Here is a 7,076-nt window from a genome sequence, read left to right as displayed (position 1 = left end):
TCGAGGCTTTCCACTTGGTAGATGGGAATTTAAACGTCATCTTGTGGACATTCCTGGGATTTTCCCTGCTTTCCGAGGTAGGAAGAAGCTTTCCTGCTTTCCTCTGCAGGAGGGTTTCAATGTGCTGCCGATCTGGCTGCCTGCAATACTTTTACTTGCCATCACCTCTTTCTGAACTCAATGGCACTGCAGGTCTGTGGCCCTGTTGCTCCCCTTCGCACACTTTTTCAGGCATTGTCAACAAAGCAGAGTTTTGACACGAACGGCACCAGGATGCCTCAAATGGCTGTGTTGGCTTTTTTCAGCATTTCATTTTAAGCCCGCTTTTAAATCGACCTGCACTGGCCTTTTCCATTGTTTTAAGCTTGCCTTTGAATTAACTTGTATTGGCCCGATCCAAATCAACTGATAACACCCCTTTGCTACTGAACCGCTGGCCCCTCAGTACAGTTACTCACGGTTGCCAATGAAGTACTGCCTTCTGATAGTGCTTCACCTCTCGGAGCTCTGTCGACAGCTTCTGCGCCCCTCGCGAAATGCTGCTGTAGTGCCAAGCTGAATGTGACGCTCTCCCGATGTGCCGTAAAAAGTCCAAATCTTCGACAAATCATTTGCTGTGACCACATTGTGTTTTCTCTATCCTTCAAACACAAAGTCACCAATCAATCACGCAGGTAGGACAGGTAAACTATATTGTGACTTCTTGATTTGACAATTAGAGTAGAATATCAATATCGCTGGAAAGAGTTTACCAGAGCGTCTTGCTTGTTCAACTAACAGATGCCAACTACTGTGTCACGTGACGGACGACATCATATCCTCCCTGATGATATATACAAATTATAGACATACCCATTTCAAGAGGTATTAGAACAAGAGCCACAGTCAGGGATCTGTGGACTTGCACTCCAAGGTCCCACTGTTCCTCTATACTTCTTCCATTTATTGTGTATTCCCTCACCTTATTAGCCTTCCCCAAATTCATTCCCTCACACCTCTGTGGATTGAATTCCAATTGCCACTGTTCTGACAATGTCACTTGTCCATTCATATCTTCCTGCAGTCTCCAGCTTTCTCCTCATAATCACCCCTAAAGCCCAGTCTCTTTTGACAACACCTTCCAAACCCGTCACCTCTACCACCTTGATTGACAAGGGCATCAGACGCATGGGGAACACCACTACCTACAAGTTCCCCACCAAAGCACACACCATCCTGACGTGGCATTATATCGCCGTTCTTTCACTGTCACTGAGTCACAATTCTGGAACTCCCTCCCTAACAACACTGGGTGTACCGGCTGCACATGGACTGCAGTAGTTCAAGAAGGTGGCTCGCCACCACCACCTTCTCAAGAGCAATTATTGATGGGCCAGCGACGCTCACATCCCATATACGAAAACAAAAGGAAACATCTTAGAACCTCAATTCTCCTGGGTGGCAATCAGTTATTTGTTCATTTGAACAGCGGTAAGCCAGCAAGAACACTCGATGTAATTTTACAATGGACTCAAACTTTTCTTTTATTGCCCATCCCTCATTACCTTTGACATGTGAGTAATTTGGCTGGCAATTTCAGAGGGGAGTTAAGTGTCAACCACATTGCTGTGGGTCTGGAGTCATATGTATGCTAGACCTGGTAAGGACAGCAGATTTCCTTCACTGAAGGACATTAGTGAACCAGATGGATTTTTACAACATTCAATGACAGTTTCATGGCACTGTGACTGAGGCTAACTTTGTATTAATTTGTTAAACTGAAACAGTACCAGCTACCATGGTGGGTTTTGAACACAGGTCCCCAGTGCACCATCGTTTCCTGTGGGCAGATGCTAACAGCTCACATCATCCTGAAAAAAAAAACATGGGGATTCAAACCACCAAAATAAAAGCAAAATACGGCGGATGCTGGAAATCTGAAATAAAAACAAGAAATGCTGGAACCTCTCAGCAGGTCTGGCAGCATCTGTGGAAAGAGAAGCAGAGTTAACGTTTCGGGTCAGTGACCCTTCTTCGGAACTGACAAATATTAAAAATGTCACAGGTGATAAGCAAGTGAGGTGGGGGTGGGGCAAGAGATAACAAAGGAGAAGGTGTAGATTGGACAAGGCCACATAGCTGACCAAAAGGTCAAGGTACAAAGGCAAACAATATGTTAATGGTGTGTTGAAAGACAAAGCATTAGTACAGATAGGGTGTTAACGGACTGAATATTGAACAGCAGCAAGTGCAAACATGAAAAAAAACAGTCGGTAAGCAAACTGAACAAACTAAGATGAAATGAAATAAATGCAAAAAAAAAAGGTTGTAAAAAATGTAAAAAAGAAAAAAGAGAGAAGAGAAAACAACTAAAAATGAAAGTAAAATGGGGGGCTGTCATGCTCTGAAATGATTGAACTCAATGTTCAGTCCGGTAGGCTGTAGTGTGCCTAATCGGTAGATGAGGTGCTGTTCCTCGAGCTTGCATTGATGTTCACTGGAACACTGCAGCAATCCCAGGACAGAGATGTGAGCATGAGAGCAGGGGGATGTGTTGAAATGGCCAGCAACCGGAAGTTTGGGGTCATGCTTTCGGACTGAGCGGAGATGTTCCGCAAAGGGGTCACCCAATCTACGTTTGGTCTCCCCAATGTAGAGTAGATCACATTGTGAGCAGCAAATACAATATACTAAATTGAAAGAAGTACAAGTAAATCGTTGCTTCACCTGAAAGGAATGTTTGGGGCCTTGGATAGTGTGGAGAGAGAAGGTAAATGGGCAGGTATTACACCTCCTGCGATTGTAGGGGAAGGTGCCATGGGAAAGGGACAAGGTGGTAGCGGTAAGATCCCTTCAGAATGCTGACAGGGGAAGGGAGGGGTCCCAACTCTCTTTCCAGTACGGAAAACTTTATCAACTTTGCTTGTAATTTCCACCCTTCTCTCACTTTTATATGGTCCTTTTCTGACACTTCCCTCCCCTTACTGGACTTCTCTGTCTCCATTTCTGGGGATAGGTTGTCTACTAATATTCATTATAAGACCAACGACTCCCACAGCTACCTCGACTACACTTCTTCACACCCTACCTCCTGTAAGGACGCCATTCCATTCTCCCAGTTTCTCCATCTCTGACGCATCTGCTCTGATGATGCCACCTTCCATGAGAGCGCTTCTGATATGTCTTCCTTTTTCCTCAACTGAGGATGCCCCCCCCCCGCACTGTGGTTGACAGGGCCCTCAACCGTGACCGGCCCATTTCCCACACCTCTACCCTCACCCCTCCCCCTCCCTCCCAGAACCGCGACTGGGTTCCCCTCGTCCTCACTTACCAGCCCATCAGCCTCCATATCCAAAGGATCATCCTCCACCATTTCCACCACCTCCAGCACAATGCAACTCCCAAACACATCTTCCCCTGTGGTGGAATCAAAGGACCAGGGCCAGCGTGGATACATAATTTGCTGAGGGACATAAAAGAGAGAATAGCGACAAAAGAAGAGGATGAGTTTCCAGGGTGATGAGAAAAAGCTGGATTGAGGGATTAAACTGACAGTTCTATCAAAGAGCTGGTACAGGCTCGGCGGGTGGACAGGCTTCCTTCTGTGCTGTAAAATTCACTGATACCATCATGTTCATTTTCACAAACTGGAAGATACAACACAATTCAAGGCTGAAAGACAATGATTCTGCAGAACCTGTGCACAGCAAGTCTCTAATGCTTTGTACGGACAATTTAATTACAGAGGTGTACAATTGCAGAGCTGTGATGGCCGAGTGGTTAAGGCGTTGGACTTGAAATCCAATGGGGGTTTCCCCACGCAGGTTCAAACCCTGCTCACAGCGAGTTTGTGTCAGTTTTCTTCAGTTGGCTGTCTGGGGAGATCACAGAGTTATTCACTAATCAAACAGACATTTGCTTTGAACTGGTTGAGGCCAAGCTAATCCTGCTGATTGGAAATGTTCAAATTTATCGATAGCAATTAGATATTGTGAATTTGTTAGAAACTAAACTAAAGGTGAAAATGGATGAGAAAGAAACACAGAAAACAACCAGGACAAAAAAGTATGTTTTCTAAAGATCCTTGCAATGTTTTGAAGGAAATTGAACCTCCAGTGAATGAATGGGAATGTGGTCTGCTTTCATTAGTTTGAACCAGGTTTCTATGTGTAAAATGACGGCGGCAGAACTCGAATCTTCATGGAATCGGAGCAATTTCCTGCTGAAAGTGAAAAAATGGGAAAGGCAACTAACCTGAAACAGCATTGCCAATCTTCACTGGTGGTCGAGTGGTTAGGATTCAGTGCATTTACTGCCGTGGCCTGGGGTTGATTCCTGATCAGAAAATGCGACCACAGGAGTCAGGAGCAGAAGTAGGCCATTCGGCCCATCGAGCCTACTCCGCTATTCAATAAGGTCATTGCTGATCTGTTTCTGCCTCGAATTCCACACTCCCATCTACCCCCGATAATCGCTGATTCCCTTGCCTAACAAGAATCTATCTACCTCTGCCTTAAAAATAATCAAAGACCCCGCCTCCACCACCTTCTGAGGCAGAGAATTTCAAAGTCGCACAACCCTCTGAGAGAAAGAATTCTCCTCGTCTCTGTCCTAAAAGTGCGACCCATAATTTTCGAACAGTGCCACCTAGTTCTAGAATAACACACAAGAGGAAACACACTTTCCACAACCGCCTTGTCAAGACAGTTCAGGATATTATATACTTCAATCAAGTCTCCCCTCACTCTTCTAAACTCCAGTGAAAACAAGCCCAGTCAGTCCAACATTTCCTCATACGACAAAACACTCATTCCAGGTATCAATCGAGTAAATCTCCTCTGAACCACCTCCAATGCATTCACATCCTTCCTTAAATAAGATGCCTCTTAAACTTCGCTATCGTACCTGCTTCCACCACCTCCCCCAGCAGCAACTTCCAGGCACTCATCACCCTCTGTGTAAAGACTTTGCCTCGCACATCCCCTCGAAACTTTGCCCCTCGCACCTTATACCTTTGTTCCCTAGTAACTGACTCTTCCACCCTGGGAAAAAGCTTCTGACTATCCACTCTGTCCATGCCATTCATAACTTTGTAAACCTCTATCATGTCGCCCCCTCCACCTCCGTCGTTCCAGTGAAAACAATCTGACTTCATCCAGCCTCTCCTCATAGCCAATGCCCTCGAGACCAGGCAACATCCTGGTAAACCTCTTCTGTACCCTCTCCAAAGCCTCCATATCCTTCTGGTAGTGTGGCCACCAGAATTGCACGCAATATTCCAAGTGTGGCCTAACTAAGGTTCTGTACAGCTGCAGCATGACTTGCTAATTTTTATACTCTATGCCCCGACCGATGAAGGCAAGCATGCCGTATGCCTTCTTGACTACCTTATCCACCTGCGTTGCCATTTTCAGTGACCTATGGACCTGTACGCCCAGATCTCTCTGCCTGTCAATACTCCTAAGGGTTCTGCCATTTACTGTACACTTCCCACCTGTATTAGATCTTCCAAAATGCATTACCTCACATTTTTCCGGATTAAACTCCATCTGCCATTTCTCCGCCCAAGTCTCCAACCGATCTATATCCTGCTGTATCCTCTGACAATCCTCATCATTATCCGCAACTCCACCAACCTTTGTGTCGTCCGCAAACTTACTAATCAGACCAGCTACATTTTCCTCCAAATCATTTATAAATACTACAAACAGCAAAGGTCCCAGCACTGATCCCTGCGGAACACCACTAGTCACAGCCCTCCATTCAGTAAAGCACCCTTCCATTGCTACTCTCTGTCTTCTATGACCGAGCCAGTTCTGTATCCATCTTGCCAGCTCACCTCTGATCCCATATGACTTCACCTTTTGTACCAGTCTGCCATGAGGGACCTTGTCAAAGGCTTTACTGAAGTCCATATAGATAACATCCACTGCCCTTCCCTCATCAATCAAACCATTCTGTGATTTGGTTCCCAAAGTTGATAAGGATGTAAAAAGTGCCATGCAGCATGATATATAACACTATTTTGGGTGGGGGGGGGGGGGGGTACGGAGAGTAATGCAATATTCCCAATTTTTTTGCATCAGAAAATGAGGCTTGGATTTCCTATGTTGCAGGAGGATTTTCATTTTTCAGGATTCCCACCTGAAACATTCACCATTAAAATAGGTTCACAACAGAACTTCAGACCATCTAATCATGAGTTGTTTGGCGAGCAGATTCTTGGTGCTAGTCTGTTGTTATCTGATGGACGAGTGAGATTTAAACGGAGCAGCATTTCAAAATTCAGCAAACTTTTATATCTGCTGAATCTGCATCAAACAAAGAGACAAACTGGAAACAAAGATTCCATATTTCCACATCATTCTTAAGATGCTACTTTGCCATTTCCAATTCTGCATGTTTTCTCTAACACTGTCCTTACATTACCAACAGTGACTACACTTCAGAAGCACTTCATTGGCTGGAAAGCTCTTTGGGGTGTCCGGAGGTCATGAAATAAACTATAAAATACAAATCTTTCTTTCTGTCCGTCACTCTCAATGAACACAAAAATGGAATTGTGAAATGTATCTACACCTTTTAGTCTCTACTTCACTCTCTGCCTCTGTCTGTTTCCTTTGCTTTATTGCAGGTGTTGCTCACAGGACTGAGTCGAGAAACACAGATGGCCCAATTAAAAGCCAGTTCATATCGGGGTGGGTGTTGATGTTGAAGTCGGTTCCTGATCACCTGTGTAGGTTATTTTTGTTGCATCAGTTTGAGCTGGAGCAGAAGCTGCTTGGTTTAACCCCAAGTACTTTTAAGCCCAGTCGGGCCCAGCAATTTCCAAAGTGAGACTGTCAAGAAAGGTGATTCCAGGGGAGGTTGCTAAACAGACACCAACCACTCAATGTGAATGAGTATCGTTTCAGTAACAAGTATTTCTGTAGAGGCTTTTAATCCATTTTTCATATACACATTTTTTACTTCATTCTTGGGATATGGGTATCACTAGCCAGACCAGCATATATTACCAATCCCCAATTGCCCATTGAGAAGGTGATGGTGGGCCGCCTTCTTGAACCACTGCAGTCCGTGTGGTGAAGATGCTCCCA

At 45.0% G+C, this 7,076-nt stretch overlaps 1 non-coding gene across 1 annotated transcript; it reads left to right on the top strand.

The window, feature by feature from the left end:
- The first annotated feature begins 3,741 nt into the window (after positions 1–3,741).
- trnas-uga (transfer RNA serine (anticodon UGA)) lies at positions 3,742–3,824 on the top strand. The gene has a single exon. It is a non-coding gene; the product is annotated as a tRNA-Ser (tRNA).
- The last annotated feature ends 3,252 nt before the right edge of the window (positions 3,825–7,076 follow it).

This window comes from Heterodontus francisci, chromosome 34 (assembly GCF_036365525.1).
Source record: "Heterodontus francisci isolate sHetFra1 chromosome 34, sHetFra1.hap1, whole genome shotgun sequence".
Taxonomy (NCBI): domain Eukaryota; kingdom Metazoa; phylum Chordata; class Chondrichthyes; order Heterodontiformes; family Heterodontidae; genus Heterodontus; species Heterodontus francisci.
Note: the sequence above shows the minus strand (reverse complement) of the source record. Positions and strands in the feature narration are given on the sequence as shown.